Raw genomic sequence first — 18,584 nt, forward strand, 5'->3', positions numbered from 1 at the left:
TTCAGAAAGACAGAAACAATAGCAAAGACAAAAAACACTTTTGGAATCTGCTTTTAGTCAACACATAAGGAAAGGGTGCACCGGTCCTGGAAATACTGCAATACCAGGTCAATGCGTGGAGTGGACAGAGCAAGCTCTATTTCCATCTCCCTGTTCTAAAAATCCATTTAATATATGGTCCCCAGATAGGGGACGTATCAGATATTAAACTGATAAGAACAGATACTACACTTGATCTTAGCCAAAAGGCCGAGAAGCGATAACCCGAACGGGCCGCGCGTTGCCCGAGCCTGCCCGATACTGCTGTTCAGCCCTTGCAGCGATTCAGCCTACTTCTAGGCAATTCCATGGGGCCCTGCAGGCTCACACACTCACAGCTACACGGGAGGTGAATAAAGGCCGGAGAGGAAGCCAGACAGGATTTGCTTCTTTTGCTTGCACCACAATGCAGTGCTGAAAGAGGAGGAATCTACATAAAAACGCCTTCCTGGCAACGCCCAAATGCCCTGCTGCCATGCAGATAAACACTGGCAGCGGCAGCAAGTGCATGCCCACAGCCACCCCTTGTTCCTTCACACCTTGTATCAGCTGTAATCCAGTCCAGTCCAGTGCTGCCTGCTGAGCAGCACTGACCAACACTGCCTGGGCCCAGGCTTTTATCTCTGAGGCCCCATTATGATGTCAGAAAGCTGGCTCTGGAATCCTGAGGGCTCCACTATGACACGTGCAAAGTTCCGTCTGAACTTTATATAAGACGGTGAGGCTCAGTCAGTCACTCATTGTTGCCTGAGAGGGCAACACTGCAACAGCCGGCCGCCAGGCTGTCTTTTTTTTGCACAGCTAGTTGCCTCCAGGAGGCCACAAGAGGGAGACAAGGGACTGCAAAATGGAAAATAGGCATCCACCAACTTTACAGACAACTTCTCCTTGCTCCTACAACCTCCATCCTTGCACAGTTTGTTATTCTTCTAGGTAACATAGTAACAAATCCAAATTGCTGCTCTCTTTGTAGGCAAGCAAGGCTTTGTTGCAACTGCAATTCTTACTTCTTCTTGAAATGTAGGGACGACAGTACATTCCATCACATCCATCTAGTGTACACAGGTAGGTCCATTGTGGCGGGCAGGCGAGCGGGCGGGCTGCTTTATTGGCTGTTTGCTGTTCCCCTACTCCACTCCACTATTTGACTGTTGTGCTGCATCAATCAATCAATCAATCAATCAATCAATCAATCAATCAGTGGCTGGCTCAGGTGCAGCTCTTTAACTTACCTAAAAGGGAGGGCGGAGAGAAGACAAGGAAGGTGAATGAGGTGTTCCAATGTGAAATGCCGGAAACACAGAAACACAGACGACACACAACAAGAGGTGGCAATCTATTCATTAATTGCATTTAATCAATGAGCTCATTATCACTCATGCATTGTCCAACAGGTGTTGAAATAATGGGATTAAAAGGGGAGATCCCTTCAGAAAGACAGAAACAATAGCAAAGACAAAAAACACTTTTGGAATCTGCTTTTAGTCAACACATAAGGAAAGGGTGCACCGGTCCTGGAAATACTGCAATACCAGGTCAATGCGTGGAGTGGACAGAGCAAGCTCTATTTCCATCTCCCTGTTCTAAAAATCCATTTAATATATGGTCCCCAGATAGGGGACGTATCAGATATTAAACTGATAAGAACAGATACTACACTTGATCTTAGCCAAAAGGCCGAGAAGCGATAACCCGAACGGGCCGCGCGTTGCCCGAGCCTGCCCGATACTGCTGTTCAGCCCTTGCAGCGATTCAGCCTACTTCTAGGCAATTCCATGGGGCCCTGCAGGCTCACACACTCACAGCTACACGGGAGGTGAATAAAGGCCGGAGAGGAAGCCAGACAGGATTTGCTTCTTTTGCTTGCACCACAATGCAGTGCTGAAAGAGGAGGAATCTACATAAAAACGCCTTCCTGGCAACGCCCAAATGCCCTGCTGCCATGCAGATAAACACTGGCAGCGGCAGCAAGTGCATGCCCACAGCCACCCCTTGTTCCTTCACACCTTGTATCAGCTGTAATCCAGTCCAGTCCAGTGCTGCCTGCTGAGCAGCACTGACCAACACTGCCTGGGCCCAGGCTTTTATCTCTGAGGCCCCATTATGATGTCAGAAAGCTGGCTCTGGAATCCTGAGGGCTCCACTATGACACGTGCAAAGTTCCGTCTGAACTTTATATAAGACGGTGAGGCTCAGTCAGTCACTCAGTGTTGCCTGAGAGGGCAACACTGCAACAGCCGGCCGCCAGGCTGTCTTTTTTTTGCACAGCTAGTTGCCTCCAGGAGGCCACAAGAGGGAGACAAGGGACTGCAAAATGGAAAATAGGCATCCACCAACTTTACAGACAACTTCTCCTTGCTCCTACAACCTCCATCCTTGCACAGTTTGTTATTCTTCTAGGTAACATAGTAACAAATCCAAATTGCTGCTCTCTTTGTAGGCAAGCAAGGCTTTGTTGCAACTGCAATTCTTACTTCTTCTTGAAATGTAGGGACGACAGTACATTCCATCACATCCATCTAGTGTACACAGGTAGGTCCATTGTGGCGGGCAGGCGAGCGGGCGGGCTGCTTTATTGGCTGTTTGCTGTTCCCCTACTCCACTCCACTATTTGACTGTTGTGCTGCATCAATCAATCAATCAATCAATCAATCAATCAATCAATCAATCAATCAATCAATCAATCAGTGGCTGGCTCAGGTGCAGCTCTTTAACTTACCTAAAAGGGAGGGCGGAGAGAAGACAAGGAAGGTGAATGAGGTGTTCCAATGTGAAATGCCGGAAACACAGAAACACAGACGACACACAACAAGAGGTGGCAATCTATTCATTAATTGCATTTAATCAATGAGCTCATTATCACTCATGCATTGTCCAACAGGTGTTGAAATAATGGGATTAAAAGGGGAGATCCCTTCAGAAAGACAGAAACAATAGCAAAGACAAAAAACACTTTTGGAATCTGCTTTTAGTCAACACATAAGGAAAGGGTGCACCGGTCCTGGAAATACTGCAATACCAGGTCAATGCGTGGAGTGGACAGAGCAAGCTCTATTTCCATCTCCCTGTTCTAAAAATCCATTTAATATATGGTCCCCAGATAGGGGACGTATCAGATATTAAACTGATAAGAACAGATACTACACTTGATCTTAGCCAAAAGGCCGAGAAGCGATAACCCGAACGGGCCGCGCGTTGCCCGAGCCTGCCCGATACTGCTGTTCAGCCCTTGCAGCGATTCAGCCTACTTCTAGGCAATTCCATGGGGCCCTGCAGGCTCACACACTCACAGCTACACGGGAGGTGAATAAAGGCCGGAGAGGAAGCCAGACAGGATTTGCTTCTTTTGCTTGCACCACAATGCAGTGCTGAAAGAGGAGGAATCTACATAAAAACGCCTTCCTGGCAACGCCCAAATGCCCTGCTGCCATGCAGATAAACACTGGCAGCGGCAGCAAGTGCATGCCCACAGCCACCCCTTGTTCCTTCACACCTTGTATCAGCTGTAATCCAGTCCAGTCCAGTGCTGCCTGCTGAGCAGCACTGACCAACACTGCCTGGGCCCAGGCTTTTATCTCTGAGGCCCCATTATGATGTCAGAAAGCTGGCTCTGGAATCCTGAGGGCTCCACTATGACACGTGCAAAGTTCCGTCTGAACTTTATATAAGACGGTGAGGCTCAGTCAGTCACTCAGTGTTGCCTGAGAGGGCAACACTGCAACAGCCGGCCGCCAGGCTGTCTTTTTTTTGCACAGCTAGTTGCCTCCAGGAGGCCACAAGAGGGAGACAAGGGACTGCAAAATGGAAAATAGGCATCCACCAACTTTACAGACAACTTCTCCTTGCTCCTACAACCTCCATCCTTGCACAGTTTGTTATTCTTCTAGGTAACATAGTAACAAATCCAAATTGCTGCTCTCTTTGTAGGCAAGCAAGGCTTTGTTGCAACTGCAATTCTTACTTCTTCTTGAAATGTAGGGACGACAGTACATTCCATCACATCCATCTAGTGTACACAGGTAGGTCCATTGTGGCGGGCAGGCGAGCGGGCGGGCTGCTTTATTGGCTGTTTGCTGTTCCCCTACTCCACTCCACTATTTGACTGTTGTGCTGCATCAATCAATCAATCAATCAATCAATCAATCAATCAATCAATCAATCAATCAGTGGCTGGCTCAGGTGCAGCTCTTTAACTTACCTAAAAGGGAGGGCGGAGAGAAGACAAGGAAGGTGAATGAGGTGTTCCAATGTGAAATGCCGGAAACACAGAAACACAGACGACACACAACAAGAGGTGGCAATCTATTCATTAATTGCATTTAATCAATGAGCTCATTATCACTCATGCATTGTCCAACAGGTGTTGAAATAATGGGATTAAAAGGGGAGATCCCTTCAGAAAGACAGAAACAATAGCAAAGACAAAAAACACTTTTGGAATCTGCTTTTAGTCAACACATAAGGAAAGGGTGCACCGGTCCTGGAAATACTGCAATACCAGGTCAATGCGTGGAGTGGACAGAGCAAGCTCTATTTCCATCTCCCTGTTCTAAAAATCCATTTAATATATGGTCCCCAGATAGGGGACGTATCAGATATTAAACTGATAAGAACAGATACTACACTTGATCTTAGCCAAAAGGCCGAGAAGCGATAACCCGAACGGGCCGCGCGTTGCCCGAGCCTGCCCGATACTGCTGTTCAGCCCTTGCAGCGATTCAGCCTACTTCTAGGCAATTCCATGGGGCCCTGCAGGCTCACACACTCACAGCTACACGGGAGGTGAATAAAGGCCGGAGAGGAAGCCAGACAGGATTTGCTTCTTTTGCTTGCACCACAATGCAGTGCTGAAAGAGGAGGAATCTACATAAAAACGCCTTCCTGGCAACGCCCAAATGCCCTGCTGCCATGCAGATAAACACTGGCAGCGGCAGCAAGTGCATGCCCACAGCCACCCCTTGTTCCTTCACACCTTGTATCAGCTGTAATCCAGTCCAGTCCAGTGCTGCCTGCTGAGCAGCACTGACCAACACTGCCTGGGCCCAGGCTTTTATCTCTGAGGCCCCATTATGATGTCAGAAAGCTGGCTCTGGAATCCTGAGGGCTCCACTATGACACGTGCAAAGTTCCGTCTGAACTTTATATAAGACGGTGAGGCTCAGTCAGTCACTCAGTGTTGCCTGAGAGGGCAACACTGCAACAGCCGGCCGCCAGGCTGTCTTTTTTTTGCACAGCTAGTTGCCTCCAGGAGGCCACAAGAGGGAGACAAGGGACTGCAAAATGGAAAATAGGCATCCACCAACTTTACAGACAACTTCTCCTTGCTCCTACAACCTCCATCCTTGCACAGTTTGTTATTCTTCTAGGTAACATAGTAACAAATCCAAATTGCTGCTCTCTTTGTAGGCAAGCAAGGCTTTGTTGCAACTGCAATTCTTACTTCTTCTTGAAATGTAGGGACGACAGTACATTCCATCACATCCATCTAGTGTACACAGGTAGGTCCATTGTGGCGGGCAGGCGAGCGGGCGGGCTGCTTTATTGGCTGTTTGCTGTTCCCCTACTCCACTCCACTATTTGACTGTTGTGCTGCATCAATCAATCAATCAATCAATCAATCAATCAATCAATCAATCAATCAATCAGTGGCTGGCTCAGGTGCAGCTCTTTAACTTACCTAAAAGGGAGGGCGGAGAGAAGACAAGGAAGGTGAATGAGGTGTTCCAATGTGAAATGCCGGAAACACAGAAACACAGACGACACACAACAAGAGGTGGCAATCTATTCATTAATTGCATTTAATCAATGAGCTCATTATCACTCATGCATTGTCCAACAGGTGTTGAAATAATGGGATTAAAAGGGGAGATCCCTTCAGAAAGACAGAAACAATAGCAAAGACAAAAAACACTTTTGGAATCTGCTTTTAGTCAACACATAAGGAAAGGGTGCACCGGTCCTGGAAATACTGCAATACCAGGTCAATGCGTGGAGTGGACAGAGCAAGCTCTATTTCCATCTCCCTGTTCTAAAAATCCATTTAATATATGGTCCCCAGATAGGGGACGTATCAGATATTAAACTGATAAGAACAGATACTACACTTGATCTTAGCCAAAAGGCCGAGAAGCGATAACCCGAACGGGCCGCGCGTTGCCCGAGCCTGCCCGATACTGCTGTTCAGCCCTTGCAGCGATTCAGCCTACTTCTAGGCAATTCCATGGGGCCCTGCAGGCTCACACACTCACAGCTACACGGGAGGTGAATAAAGGCCGGAGAGGAAGCCAGACAGGATTTGCTTCTTTTGCTTGCACCACAATGCAGTGCTGAAAGAGGAGGAATCTACATAAAAACGCCTTCCTGGCAACGCCCAAATGCCCTGCTGCCATGCAGATAAACACTGGCAGCGGCAGCAAGTGCATGCCCACAGCCACCCCTTGTTCCTTCACACCTTGTATCAGCTGTAATCCAGTCCAGTCCAGTGCTGCCTGCTGAGCAGCACTGACCAACACTGCCTGGGCCCAGGCTTTTATCTCTGAGGCCCCATTATGATGTCAGAAAGCTGGCTCTGGAATCCTGAGGGCTCCACTATGACACGTGCAAAGTTCCGTCTGAACTTTATATAAGACGGTGAGGCTCAGTCAGTCACTCAGTGTTGCCTGAGAGGGCAACACTGCAACAGCCGGCCGCCAGGCTGTCTTTTTTTTGCACAGCTAGTTGCCTCCAGGAGGCCACAAGAGGGAGACAAGGGACTGCAAAATGGAAAATAGGCATCCACCAACTTTACAGACAACTTCTCCTTGCTCCTACAACCTCCATCCTTGCACAGTTTGTTATTCTTCTAGGTAACATAGTAACAAATCCAAATTGCTGCTCTCTTTGTAGGCAAGCAAGGCTTTGTTTCAACTGCAATTCTTACTTCTTCTTGAAATGTAGGGACGACAGTACATTCCATCACATCCATCTAGTGTACACAGGTAGGTCCATTGTGGCGGGCAGGCGAGCGGGCGGGCTGCTTTATTGGCTGTTTGCTGTTCCCCTACTCCACTCCACTATTTGACTGTTGTGCTGCATCAATCAATCAATCAATCAATCAATCAATCAATCAATCAATCAATCAGTGGCTGGCTCAGGTGCAGCTCTTTAACTTACCTAAAAGGGAGGGCGGAGAGAAGACAAGGAAGGTGAATGAGGTGTTCCAATGTGAAATGCCGGAAACACAGAAACACAGACGACACACAACAAGAGGTGGCAATCTATTCATTAATTGCATTTAATCAATGAGCTCATTATCACTCATGCATTGTCCAACAGGTGTTGAAATAATGGGATTAAAAGGGGAGATCCCTTCAGAAAGACAGAAACAATAGCAAAGACAAAAAACACTTTTGGAATCTGCTTTTAGTCAACACATAAGGAAAGGGTGCACCGGTCCTGGAAATACTGCAATACCAGGTCAATGCGTGGAGTGGACAGAGCAAGCTCTATTTCCATCTCCCTGTTCTAAAAATCCATTTAATATATGGTCCCCAGATAGGGGACGTATCAGATATTAAACTGATAAGAACAGATACTACACTTGATCTTAGCCAAAAGGCCGAGAAGCGATAACCCGAACGGGCCGCGCGTTGCCCGAGCCTGCCCGATACTGCTGTTCAGCCCTTGCAGCGATTCAGCCTACTTCTAGGCAATTCCATGGGGCCCTGCAGGCTCACACACTCACAGCTACACGGGAGGTGAATAAAGGCCGGAGAGGAAGCCAGACAGGATTTGCTTCTTTTGCTTGCACCACAATGCAGTGCTGAAAGAGGAGGAATCTACATAAAAACGCCTTCCTGGCAACGCCCAAATGCCCTGCTGCCATGCAGATAAACACTGGCAGCGGCAGCAAGTGCATGCCCACAGCCACCCCTTGTTCCTTCACACCTTGTATCAGCTGTAATCCAGTCCAGTCCAGTGCTGCCTGCTGAGCAGCACTGACCAACACTGCCTGGGCCCAGGCTTTTATCTCTGAGGCCCCATTATGATGTCAGAAAGCTGGCTCTGGAATCCTGAGGGCTCCACTATGACACGTGCAAAGTTCCGTCTGAACTTTATATAAGACGGTGAGGCTCAGTCAGTCACTCAGTGTTGCCTGAGAGGGCAACACTGCAACAGCCGGCCGCCAGGCTGTCTTTTTTTTGCACAGCTAGTTGCCTCCAGGAGGCCACAAGAGGGAGACAAGGGACTGCAAAATGGAAAATAGGCATCCACCAACTTTACAGACAACTTCTCCTTGCTCCTACAACCTCCATCCTTGCACAGTTTGTTATTCTTCTAGGTAACATAGTAACAAATCCAAATTGCTGCTCTCTTTGTAGGCAAGCAAGGCTTTGTTGCAACTGCAATTCTTACTTCTTCTTGAAATGTAGGGACGACAGTACATTCCATCACATCCATCTAGTGTACACAGGTAGGTCCATTGTGGCGGGCAGGCGAGCGGGCGGGCTGCTTTATTGGCTGTTTGCTGTTCCCCTACTCCACTCCACTATTTGACTGTTGTGCTGCATCAATCAATCAATCAATCAATCAATCAATCAATCAATCAATCAATCAATCAATCAAGTGGCTGGCTCAGGTGCAGCTCTTTAACTTACCTAAAAGGGAGGGCGGAGAGAAGACAAGGAAGGTGAATGAGGTGTTCCAATGTGAAATGCCGGAAACACAGAAACACAGACGACACACAACAAGAGGTGGCAATCTATTCATTAATTGCATTTAATCAATGAGCTCATTATCACTCATGCATTGTCCAACAGGTGTTGAAATAATGGGATTAAAAGGGGAGATCCCTTCAGAAAGACAGAAACAATAGCAAAGACAAAAAACACTTTTGGAATCTGCTTTTAGTCAACACATAAGGAAAGGGTGCACCGGTCCTGGAAATACTGCAATACCAGGTCAATGCGTGGAGTGGACAGAGCAAGCTCTATTTCCATCTCCCTGTTCTAAAAATCCATTTAATATATGGTCCCCAGATAGGGGACGTATCAGATATTAAACTGATAAGAACAGATACTACACTTGATCTTAGCCAAAAGGCCGAGAAGCGATAACCCGAACGGGCCGCGCGTTGCCCGAGCCTGCCCGATACTGCTGTTCAGCCCTTGCAGCGATTCAGCCTACTTCTAGGCAATTCCATGGGGCCCTGCAGGCTCACACACTCACAGCTACACGGGAGGTGAATAAAGGCCGGAGAGGAAGCCAGACAGGATTTGCTTCTTTTGCTTGCACCACAATGCAGTGCTGAAAGAGGAGGAATCTACATAAAAACGCCTTCCTGGCAACGCCCAAATGCCCTGCTGCCATGCAGATAAACACTGGCAGCGGCAGCAAGTGCATGCCCACAGCCACCCCTTGTTCCTTCACACCTTGTATCAGCTGTAATCCAGTCCAGTCCAGTGCTGCCTGCTGAGCAGCACTGACCAACACTGCCTGGGCCCAGGCTTTTATCTCTGAGGCCCCATTATGATGTCAGAAAGCTGGCTCTGGAATCCTGAGGGCTCCACTATGACACGTGCAAAGTTCCGTCTGAACTTTATATAAGACGGTGAGGCTCAGTCAGTCACTCAGTGTTGCCTGAGAGGGCAACACTGCAACAGCCGGCCGCCAGGCTGTCTTTTTTTTGCACAGCTAGTTGCCTCCAGGAGGCCACAAGAGGGAGACAAGGGACTGCAAAATGGAAAATAGGCATCCACCAACTTTACAGACAACTTCTCCTTGCTCCTACAACCTCCATCCTTGCACAGTTTGTTATTCTTCTAGGTAACATAGTAACAAATCCAAATTGCTGCTCTCTTTGTAGGCAAGCAAGGCTTTGTTGCAACTGCAATTCTTACTTCTTCTTGAAATGTAGGGACGACAGTACATTCCATCACATCCATCTAGTGTACACAGGTAGGTCCATTGTGGCGGGCAGGCGAGCGGGCGGGCTGCTTTATTGGCTGTTTGCTGTTCCCCTACTCCACTCCACTATTTGACTGTTGTGCTGCATCAATCAATCAATCAATCAATCAATCAATCAATCAATCAATCAATCAATCAATCAGTGGCTGGCTCAGGTGCAGCTCTTTAACTTACCTAAAAGGGAGGGCGGAGAGAAGACAAGGAAGGTGAATGAGGTGTTCCAATGTGAAATGCCGGAAACACAGAAACACAGACGACACACAACAAGAGGTGGCAATCTATTCATTAATTGCATTTAATCAATGAGCTCATTATCACTCATGCATTGTCCAACAGGTGTTGAAATAATGGGATTAAAAGGGGAGATCCCTTCAGAAAGACAGAAACAATAGCAAAGACAAAAAACACTTTTGGAATCTGCTTTTAGTCAACACATAAGGAAAGGGTGCACCGGTCCTGGAAATACTGCAATACCAGGTCAATGCGTGGAGTGGACAGAGCAAGCTCTATTTCCATCTCCCTGTTCTAAAAATCCATTTAATATATGGTCCCCAGATAGGGGACGTATCAGATATTAAACTGATAAGAACAGATACTACACTTGATCTTAGCCAAAAGGCCGCCGAGAAGCGATAACCCGAACGGGCCGCGCGTTGCCCGAGCCTGCCCGATACTGCTGTTCAGCCCTTGCAGCGATTCAGCCTACTTCTAGGCAATTCCATGGGGCCCTGCAGGCTCACACACTCACAGCTACACGGGAGGTGAATAAAGGCCGGAGAGGAAGCCAGACAGGATTTGCTTCTTTTGCTTGCACCACAATGCAGTGCTGAAAGAGGAGGAATCTACATAAAAACGCCTTCCTGGCAACGCCCAAATGCCCTGCTGCCATGCAGATAAACACTGGCAGCGGCAGCAAGTGCATGCCCACAGCCACCCCTTGTTCCTTCACACCTTGTATCAGCTGTAATCCAGTCCAGTCCAGTGCTGCCTGCTGAGCAGCACTGACCAACACTGCCTGGGCCCAGGCTTTTATCTCTGAGGCCCCATTATGATGTCAGAAAGCTGGCTCTGGAATCCTGAGGGCTCCACTATGACACGTGCAAAGTTCCGTCTGAACTTTATATAAGACGGTGAGGCTCAGTCAGTCACTCAGTGTTGCCTGAGAGGGCAACACTGCAACAGCCGGCCGCCAGGCTGTCTTTTTTTTGCACAGCTAGTTGCCTCCAGGAGGCCACAAGAGGGAGACAAGGGACTGCAAAATGGAAAATAGGCATCCACCAACTTTACAGACAACTTCTCCTTGCTCCTACAACCTCCATCCTTGCACAGTTTGTTATTCTTCTAGGTAACATAGTAACAAATCCAAATTGCTGCTCTCTTTGTAGGCAAGCAAGGCTTTGTTGCAACTGCAATTCTTACTTCTTCTTGAAATGTAGGGACGACAGTACATTCCATCACATCCATCTAGTGTACACAGGTAGGTCCATTGTGGCGGGCAGGCGAGCGGGCGGGCTGCTTTATTGGCTGTTTGCTGTTCCCCTACTCCACTCCACTATTTGACTGTTGTGCTGCATCAATCAATCAATCAATCAATCAATCAATCAATCAATCAATCAATCAAGTGGCTGGCTCAGGTGCAGCTCTTTAACTTACCTAAAAGGGAGGGCGGAGAGAAGACAAGGAAGGTGAATGAGGTGTTCCAATGTGAAATGCCGGAAACACAGAAACACAGACGACACACAACAAGAGGTGGCAATCTATTCATTAATTGCATTTAATCAATGAGCTCATTATCACTCATGCATTGTCCAACAGGTGTTGAAATAATGGGATTAAAAGGGGAGATCCCTTCAGAAAGACAGAAACAATAGCAAAGACAAAAAACACTTTTGGAATCTGCTTTTAGTCAACACATAAGGAAAGGGTGCACCGGTCCTGGAAATACTGCAATACCAGGTCAATGCGTGGAGTGGACAGAGCAAGCTCTATTTCCATCTCCCTGTTCTAAAAATCCATTTAATATATGGTCCCCAGATAGGGGACGTATCAGATATTAAACTGATAAGAACAGATACTACACTTGATCTTAGCCAAAAGGCCGAGAAGCGATAACCCGAACGGGCCGCGCGTTGCCCGAGCCTGCCCGATACTGCTGTTCAGCCCTTGCAGCGATTCAGCCTACTTCTAGGCAATTCCATGGGGCCCTGCAGGCTCACACACTCACAGCTACACGGGAGGTGAATAAAGGCCGGAGAGGAAGCCAGACAGGATTTGCTTCTTTTGCTTGCACCACAATGCAGTGCTGAAAGAGGAGGAATCTACATAAAAACGCCTTCCTGGCAACGCCCAAATGCCCTGCTGCCATGCAGATAAACACTGGCAGCGGCAGCAAGTGCATGCCCACAGCCACCCCTTGTTCCTTCACACCTTGTATCAGCTGTAATCCAGTCCAGTCCAGTGCTGCCTGCTGAGCAGCACTGACCAACACTGCCTGGGCCCAGGCTTTTATCTCTGAGGCCCCATTATGATGTCAGAAAGCTGGCTCTGGAATCCTGAGGGCTCCACTATGACACGTGCAAAGTTCCGTCTGAACTTTATATAAGACGGTGAGGCTCAGTCAGTCACTCAGTGTTGCCTGAGAGGGCAACACTGCAACAGCCGGCCGCCAGGCTGTCTTTTTTTTGCACAGCTAGTTGCCTCCAGGAGGCCACAAGAGGGAGACAAGGGACTGCAAAATGGAAAATAGGCATCCACCAACTTTACAGACAACTTCTCCTTGCTCCTACAACCTCCATCGTAACATAGTAACAAATCCAAATTGCTGCTCTCTTTGTAGGCAAGCAAGGCTTTGTTGCAACTGCAATTCTTACTTCTTCTTGAAATGTAGGGACGACAGTACATTCCATCACATCCATCTAGTGTACACAGGTAGGTCCATTGTGGCGGGCAGGCGAGCGGGCGGGCTGCTTTATTGGCTGTTTGCTGTTCCCCTACTCCACTCCACTATTTGACTGTTGTGCTGCATCAATCAATCAATCAATCAATCAATCAATCAATCAATCAATCAATCAATCAATCAGTGGCTGGCTCAGGTGCAGCTCTTTAACTTACCTAAAAGGGAGGGCGGAGAGAAGACAAGGAAGGTGAATGAGGTGTTCCAATGTGAAATGCCGGAAACACAGAAACACAGACGACACACAACAAGAGGTGGCAATCTATTCATTAATTGCATTTAATCAATGAGCTCATTATCACTCATGCATTGTCCAACAGGTGTTGAAATAATGGGATTAAAAGGGGAGATCCCTTCAGAAAGACAGAAACAATAGCAAAGACAAAAAACACTTTTGGAATCTGCTTTTAGTCAACACATAAGGAAAGGGTGCACCGGTCCTGGAAATACTGCAATACCAGGTCAATGCGTGGAGTGGACAGAGCAAGCTCTATTTCCATCTCCCTGTTCTAAAAATCCATTTAATATATGGTCCCCAGATAGGGGACGTATCAGATATTAAACTGATAAGAACAGATACTACACTTGATCTTAGCCAAAAGGCCGAGAAGCGATAACCCGAACGGGCCGCGCGTTGCCCGAGCCTGCCCGATACTGCTGTTCAGCCCTTGCAGCGATTCAGCCTACTTCTAGGCAATTCCATGGGGCCCTGCAGGCTCACACACTCACAGCTACACGGGAGGTGAATAAAGGCCGGAGAGGAAGCCAGACAGGATTTGCTTCTTTTGCTTGCACCACAATGCAGTGCTGAAAGAGGAGGAATCTACATAAAAACGCCTTCCTGGCAACGCCCAAATGCCCTGCTGCCATGCAGATAAACACTGGCAGCGGCAGCAAGTGCATGCCCACAGCCACCCCTTGTTCCTTCACACCTTGTATCAGCTGTAATCCAGTCCAGTCCAGTGCTGCCTGCTGAGCAGCACTGACCAACACTGCCTGGGCCCAGGCTTTTATCTCTGAGGCCCCATTATGATGTCAGAAAGCTGGCTCTGGAATCCTGAGGGCTCCACTATGACACGTGCAAAGTTCCGTCTGAACTTTATATAAGACGGTGAGGCTCAGTCAGTCACTCAGTGTTGCCTGAGAGGGCAACACTGCAACAGCCGGCCGCCAGGCTGTCTTTTTTTTGCACAGCTAGTTGCCTCCAGGAGGCCACAAGAGGGAGACAAGGGACTGCAAAATGGAAAATAGGCATCCACCAACTTTACAGACAACTTCTCCTTGCTCCTACAACCTCCATCCTTGCACAGTTTGTTATTCTTCTAGGTAACATAGTAACAAATCCAAATTGCTGCTCTCTTTGTAGGCAAGCAAGGCTTTGTTGCAACTGCAATTCTTACTTCTTCTTGAAATGTAGGGACGACAGTACATTCCATCACATCCATCTAGTGTACACAGGTAGGTCCATTGTGGCGGGCAGGCGAGCGGGCGGGCTGCTTTATTGGCTGTTTGCTGTTCCCCTACTCCACTCCACTATTTGACTGTTGTGCTGCATCAATCAATCAATCAATCAATCAATCAATCAATCAATCAATCAATCAATCAATCAGTGGCTGGCTCAGGTGCAGCTCTTTAACTTACCTAAAAGGGAGGGCGGAGAGAAGACAAGGAAGGTGAATGAGGTGTTCCAATGTGAAATGCCGGAAACACAGAAACACAGACGACACACAACAAGAGGTGGCAATCTATTCATTAATTGCATTTAATCAATGAGCTCATTATCACTCATGCATTGTCCAACAGGTGTTGAAATAATGGGATTAAAAGGGGAGATCCCTTCAGAAAGACAGAAACAATAGCAAAGACAAAAAACACTTTTGGAATCTGCTTTTAGTCAACACATAAGGAAAGGGTGCACCGGTCCTGGAAATACTGCAATACCAGGTCAATGCGTGGAGTGGACAGAGCAAGCTCTATTTCCATCTCCCTGTTCTAAAAATCCATTTAATATATGGTCCCCAGATAGGGGACGTATCAGATATTAAACTGATAAGAACAGATACTACACTTGATCTTAGCCAAAAGGCCGAGAAGCGATAACCCGAACGGGCCGCGCGTTGCCCGAGCCTGCCCGATACTGCTGTTCAGCCCTTGCAGCGATTCAGCCTACTTCTAGGCAATTCCATGGGGCCCTGCAGGCTCACACACTCACAGCTACACGGGAGGTGAATAAAGGCCGGAGAGGAAGCCAGACAGGATTTGCTTCTTTTGCTTGCACCACAATGCAGTGCTGAAAGAGGAGGAATCTACATAAAAACGCCTTCCTGGCAACGCCCAAATGCCCTGCTGCCATGCAGATAAACACTGGCAGCGGCAGCAAGTGCATGCCCACAGCCACCCCTTGTTCCTTCACACCTTGTATCAGCTGTAATCCAGTCCAGTCCAGTGCTGCCTGCTGAGCAGCACTGACCAACACTGCCTGGGCCCAGGCTTTTATCTCTGAGGCCCCATTATGATGTCAGAAAGCTGGCTCTGGAATCCTGAGGGCTCCACTATGACACGTGCAAAGTTCCGTCTGAACTTTATATAAGACGGTGAGGCTCAGTCAGTCACTCAGTGTTGCCTGAGAGGGCAACACTGCAACAGCCGGCCGCCAGGCTGTCTTTTTTTTGCACAGCTAGTTGCCTCCAGGAGGCCACAAGAGGGAGACAAGGGACTGCAAAATGGAAAATAGGCATCCACCAACTTTACAGACAACTTCTCCTTGCTCCTACAACCTCCATCCTTGCACAGTTTGTTATTCTTCTAGGTAACATAGTAACAAATCCAAATTGCTGCTCTCTTTGTAGGCAAGCAAGGCTTTGTTGCAACTGCAATTCTTACTTCTTCTTGAAATGTAGGGACGACAGTACATTCCATCACATCCATCTAGTGTACACAGGTAGGTCCATTGTGGCGGGCAGGCGAGCGGGCGGGCTGCTTTATTGGCTGTTTGCTGTTCCCCTACTCCACTCCACTATTTGACTGTTGTGCTGCATCAATCAATCAATCAATCAATCAATCAATCAATCAATCAATCAATCAATCAATCAATCAATCAGTGGCTGGCTCAGGTGCAGCTCTTTAACTTACCTAAAAGGGAGGGCAGAGAGAAGACAAGGAAGGTGAATGAGGTGTTCCAATGTGAAATGCCGGAAACACAGAAACACAGACGACACACAACAAGAGGTGGCAATCTATTCATTAATTGCATTTAATCAATGAGCTCATTATCACTCATGCATTGTCCAACAGGTGTTGAAATAATGGGATTAAAAGGGGAGATCCCTTCAGAAAGACAGAAACAATAGCAAAGACAAAAAACACTTTTGGAATCTGCTTTTAGTCAACACATAAGGAAAGGGTGCACCGGTCCTGGAAATACTGCAATACCAGGTCAATGCGTGGAGTGGACAGAGCAAGCTCTATTTCCATCTCCCTGTTCTAAAAATCCATTTAATATATGGTCCCCAGATAGGGGACGTATCAGATATTAAACTGATAAGAACAGATACTACACTTGATCTTAGCCAAAAGGCCGAGAAGCGATAACCCGAACGGGCCGCGCGTTGCCCGAGCCTGCCCGATACTGCTGTTCAGCCCTTGCAGCGATTCAGCCTACTTCTAGGCAATTCCATGGGGCCCTGCAGGCTCACACACTCACAGCTACACGGGAGGTGAATAAAGGCCGGAGAGGAAGCCAGACAGGATTTGCTTCTTTTGCTTGCACCACAATGCAGTGCTGAAAGAGGAGGAATCTACATAAAAACGCCTTCCTGGCAACGCCCAAATGCCCTGCTGCCATGCAGATAAACACTGGCAGCGGCAGCAAGTGCATGCCCACAGCCACCCCTTGTTCCTTCACACCTTGTATCAGCTGTAATCCAGTCCAGTCCAGTGCTGCCTGCTGAGCAGCACTGACCAACACTGCCTGGGCCCAGGCTTTTATCTCTGAGGCCCCATTATGATGTCAGAAAGCTGGCTCTGGAATCCTGAGGGCTCCACTATGACACGTGCAAAGTTCCGTCTGAACTTTATATAAGACGGTGAGGCTCAGTCAGTCACTCAGTGTTGCCTGAGAGGGCAACACTGCAACAGCCGGCCGCCAGGCTGTCTTTTTTTTGCACAGCTAGTTGCCTCCAGGAGGCCACAAGAGGGAGACAAGGGACTGCAAAATGGAAAATAGGCATCCACCAACTTTACAGACAACTTCTCCTTGCTCCTACAACCTCCATCCTTGCACAGTTTGTTATTCTTCTAGGTAACATAGTAACAAATCCAAATTGCTGCTCTCTTTGTAGGCAAGCAAGGCTTTGTTGCAACTGCAATTCTTACTTCTTCTTGAAATGTAGGGACGACAGTACATTCCATCACATCCATCTAGTGTACACAGGTAGGTCCATTGTGGCGGGCAGGCGAGCGGGCGGGCTGCTTTATTGGCTGTTTGCTGTTCCCCTACTCCACTCCACTATTTGACTGTTGTGCTGCATCAATCAATCAATCAATCAATCAATCAATCAATCAATCAATCAATCAGTGGCTGGCTCAGGTGCAGCTCTTTAACTTACCTAAAAGGGAGGGCGGAGAGAAGACAAGGAAGGTGAATGAGGTGTTCCAATGTGAAATGCCGGAAACACAGAAACACAGACGACACACAACAAGAGGTGGCAATCTATTCATTAATTGCATTTAATCAATGAGCTCATTATCACTCATGCATTGTCCAACAGGTGTTGAAATAATGGGATTAAAAGGGGAGATCCCTTCAGAAAGACAGAAACAATAGCAAAGACAAAAAACACTTTTGGAATCTGCTTTTAGTCAACACATAAGGAAAGGGTGCACCGGTCCTGGAAATACTGCAATACCAGGTCAATGCGTGGAGTGGACAGAGCAAGCTCTATTTCCATCTCCCTGTTCTAAAAATCCATTTAATATATGGTCCCCAGATAGGGGACGTATCAGATATTAAACTGATAAGAACAGATACTACACTTGATCTTAGCCAAAAGGCCGAGAAGCGATAACCCGAACGGGCCGCGCGTTGCCCGAGCCTGCCCGATACTGCTGTTCAGCCCTTGCAGCGATTCAGCCTACTTCTAGGCAATTCCATGGGGCCCTGCAGGCTCACACACTCACAGCTACACGGGAGGTGAATAAAGGCCGGAGAGGAAGCCAGACAGGATTTGCTTCTTTTGCTTGCACCACAATGCAGTGCTGAAAGAGGAGGAATCTACATAAAAACGCCTTCCTGGCAACGCCCAAATGCCCTGCTGCCATGCAGATAAACACTGGCAGCGGCAGCAAGTGCATGCCCACAGCCACCCCTTGTTCCTTCACACCTTGTATCAGCTGTAATCCAGTCCAGTCCAGTGCTGCCTGCTGAGCAGCACTGACCAACACTGCCTGGGCCCAGGCTTTTATCTCTGAGGCCCCATTATGATGTCAGAAAGCTGGCTCTGGAATCCTGAGGGCTCCACTATGACACGTGCAAAGTTCCGTCTGAACTTTATATAAGACGGTGAGGCTCAGTCAGTCACTCAGTGTTGCCTGAGAGGGCAACACTGCAACAGCCGGCCGCCAGGCTGTCTTTTTTTTGCACAGCTAG

General features: G+C 47.9%; 13 non-coding genes across 13 annotated transcripts; all 13 read right to left on the bottom strand.

The window, feature by feature from the left end:
• Positions 1-70: 70 nt before the first annotated feature.
• On the bottom strand, positions 71-261 carry LOC142717740 (U2 spliceosomal RNA). The gene has a single exon (XR_012872103.1). It is a non-coding gene; the product is annotated as a U2 spliceosomal RNA (small nuclear RNA).
• Positions 262-1,537: 1,276 nt separating this feature from the next.
• On the bottom strand, positions 1,538-1,728 carry LOC142717741 (U2 spliceosomal RNA). Its single transcript, XR_012872104.1, has one exon. It is a non-coding gene; the product is annotated as a U2 spliceosomal RNA (small nuclear RNA).
• Positions 1,729-3,024: 1,296 nt separating this feature from the next.
• Positions 3,025-3,215, bottom strand: LOC142717742 (U2 spliceosomal RNA). The gene has a single exon (XR_012872105.1). It is a non-coding gene; the product is annotated as a U2 spliceosomal RNA (small nuclear RNA).
• Positions 3,216-4,503: 1,288 nt separating this feature from the next.
• On the bottom strand, positions 4,504-4,694 carry LOC142717743 (U2 spliceosomal RNA). Its single transcript, XR_012872106.1, has one exon. It is a non-coding gene; the product is annotated as a U2 spliceosomal RNA (small nuclear RNA).
• Positions 4,695-5,982: 1,288 nt separating this feature from the next.
• LOC142717745 (U2 spliceosomal RNA) lies at positions 5,983-6,173 on the bottom strand. The gene has a single exon (XR_012872109.1). It is a non-coding gene; the product is annotated as a U2 spliceosomal RNA (small nuclear RNA).
• A 1,284-nt stretch (positions 6,174-7,457) lies between these two features.
• On the bottom strand, positions 7,458-7,648 carry LOC142717746 (U2 spliceosomal RNA). The gene has a single exon (XR_012872110.1). It is a non-coding gene; the product is annotated as a U2 spliceosomal RNA (small nuclear RNA).
• Positions 7,649-8,941: 1,293 nt separating this feature from the next.
• On the bottom strand, positions 8,942-9,132 carry LOC142717747 (U2 spliceosomal RNA). The gene has a single exon (XR_012872111.1). It is a non-coding gene; the product is annotated as a U2 spliceosomal RNA (small nuclear RNA).
• Positions 9,133-10,424: 1,292 nt separating this feature from the next.
• Positions 10,425-10,618, bottom strand: LOC142717727 (U2 spliceosomal RNA). The gene has a single exon (XR_012872093.1). It is a non-coding gene; the product is annotated as a U2 spliceosomal RNA (small nuclear RNA).
• Positions 10,619-11,903: 1,285 nt separating this feature from the next.
• LOC142717748 (U2 spliceosomal RNA) lies at positions 11,904-12,094 on the bottom strand. Its single transcript, XR_012872112.1, has one exon. It is a non-coding gene; the product is annotated as a U2 spliceosomal RNA (small nuclear RNA).
• Positions 12,095-13,361: 1,267 nt separating this feature from the next.
• Positions 13,362-13,552, bottom strand: LOC142717749 (U2 spliceosomal RNA). Its single transcript, XR_012872114.1, has one exon. It is a non-coding gene; the product is annotated as a U2 spliceosomal RNA (small nuclear RNA).
• A 1,292-nt stretch (positions 13,553-14,844) lies between these two features.
• On the bottom strand, positions 14,845-15,035 carry LOC142717751 (U2 spliceosomal RNA). The gene has a single exon (XR_012872115.1). It is a non-coding gene; the product is annotated as a U2 spliceosomal RNA (small nuclear RNA).
• Positions 15,036-16,335: 1,300 nt separating this feature from the next.
• On the bottom strand, positions 16,336-16,526 carry LOC142717752 (U2 spliceosomal RNA). Its single transcript, XR_012872116.1, has one exon. It is a non-coding gene; the product is annotated as a U2 spliceosomal RNA (small nuclear RNA).
• A 1,284-nt stretch (positions 16,527-17,810) lies between these two features.
• LOC142717753 (U2 spliceosomal RNA) lies at positions 17,811-18,001 on the bottom strand. Its single transcript, XR_012872117.1, has one exon. It is a non-coding gene; the product is annotated as a U2 spliceosomal RNA (small nuclear RNA).
• Positions 18,002-18,584: the final 583 nt, after the last annotated feature.

The sequence above is a fragment of the Rhinoderma darwinii genome, unplaced genomic scaffold, assembly GCF_050947455.1.
Source record: "Rhinoderma darwinii isolate aRhiDar2 unplaced genomic scaffold, aRhiDar2.hap1 Scaffold_457, whole genome shotgun sequence".
Lineage (NCBI taxonomy): Eukaryota > Metazoa > Chordata > Amphibia > Anura > Rhinodermatidae > Rhinoderma > Rhinoderma darwinii.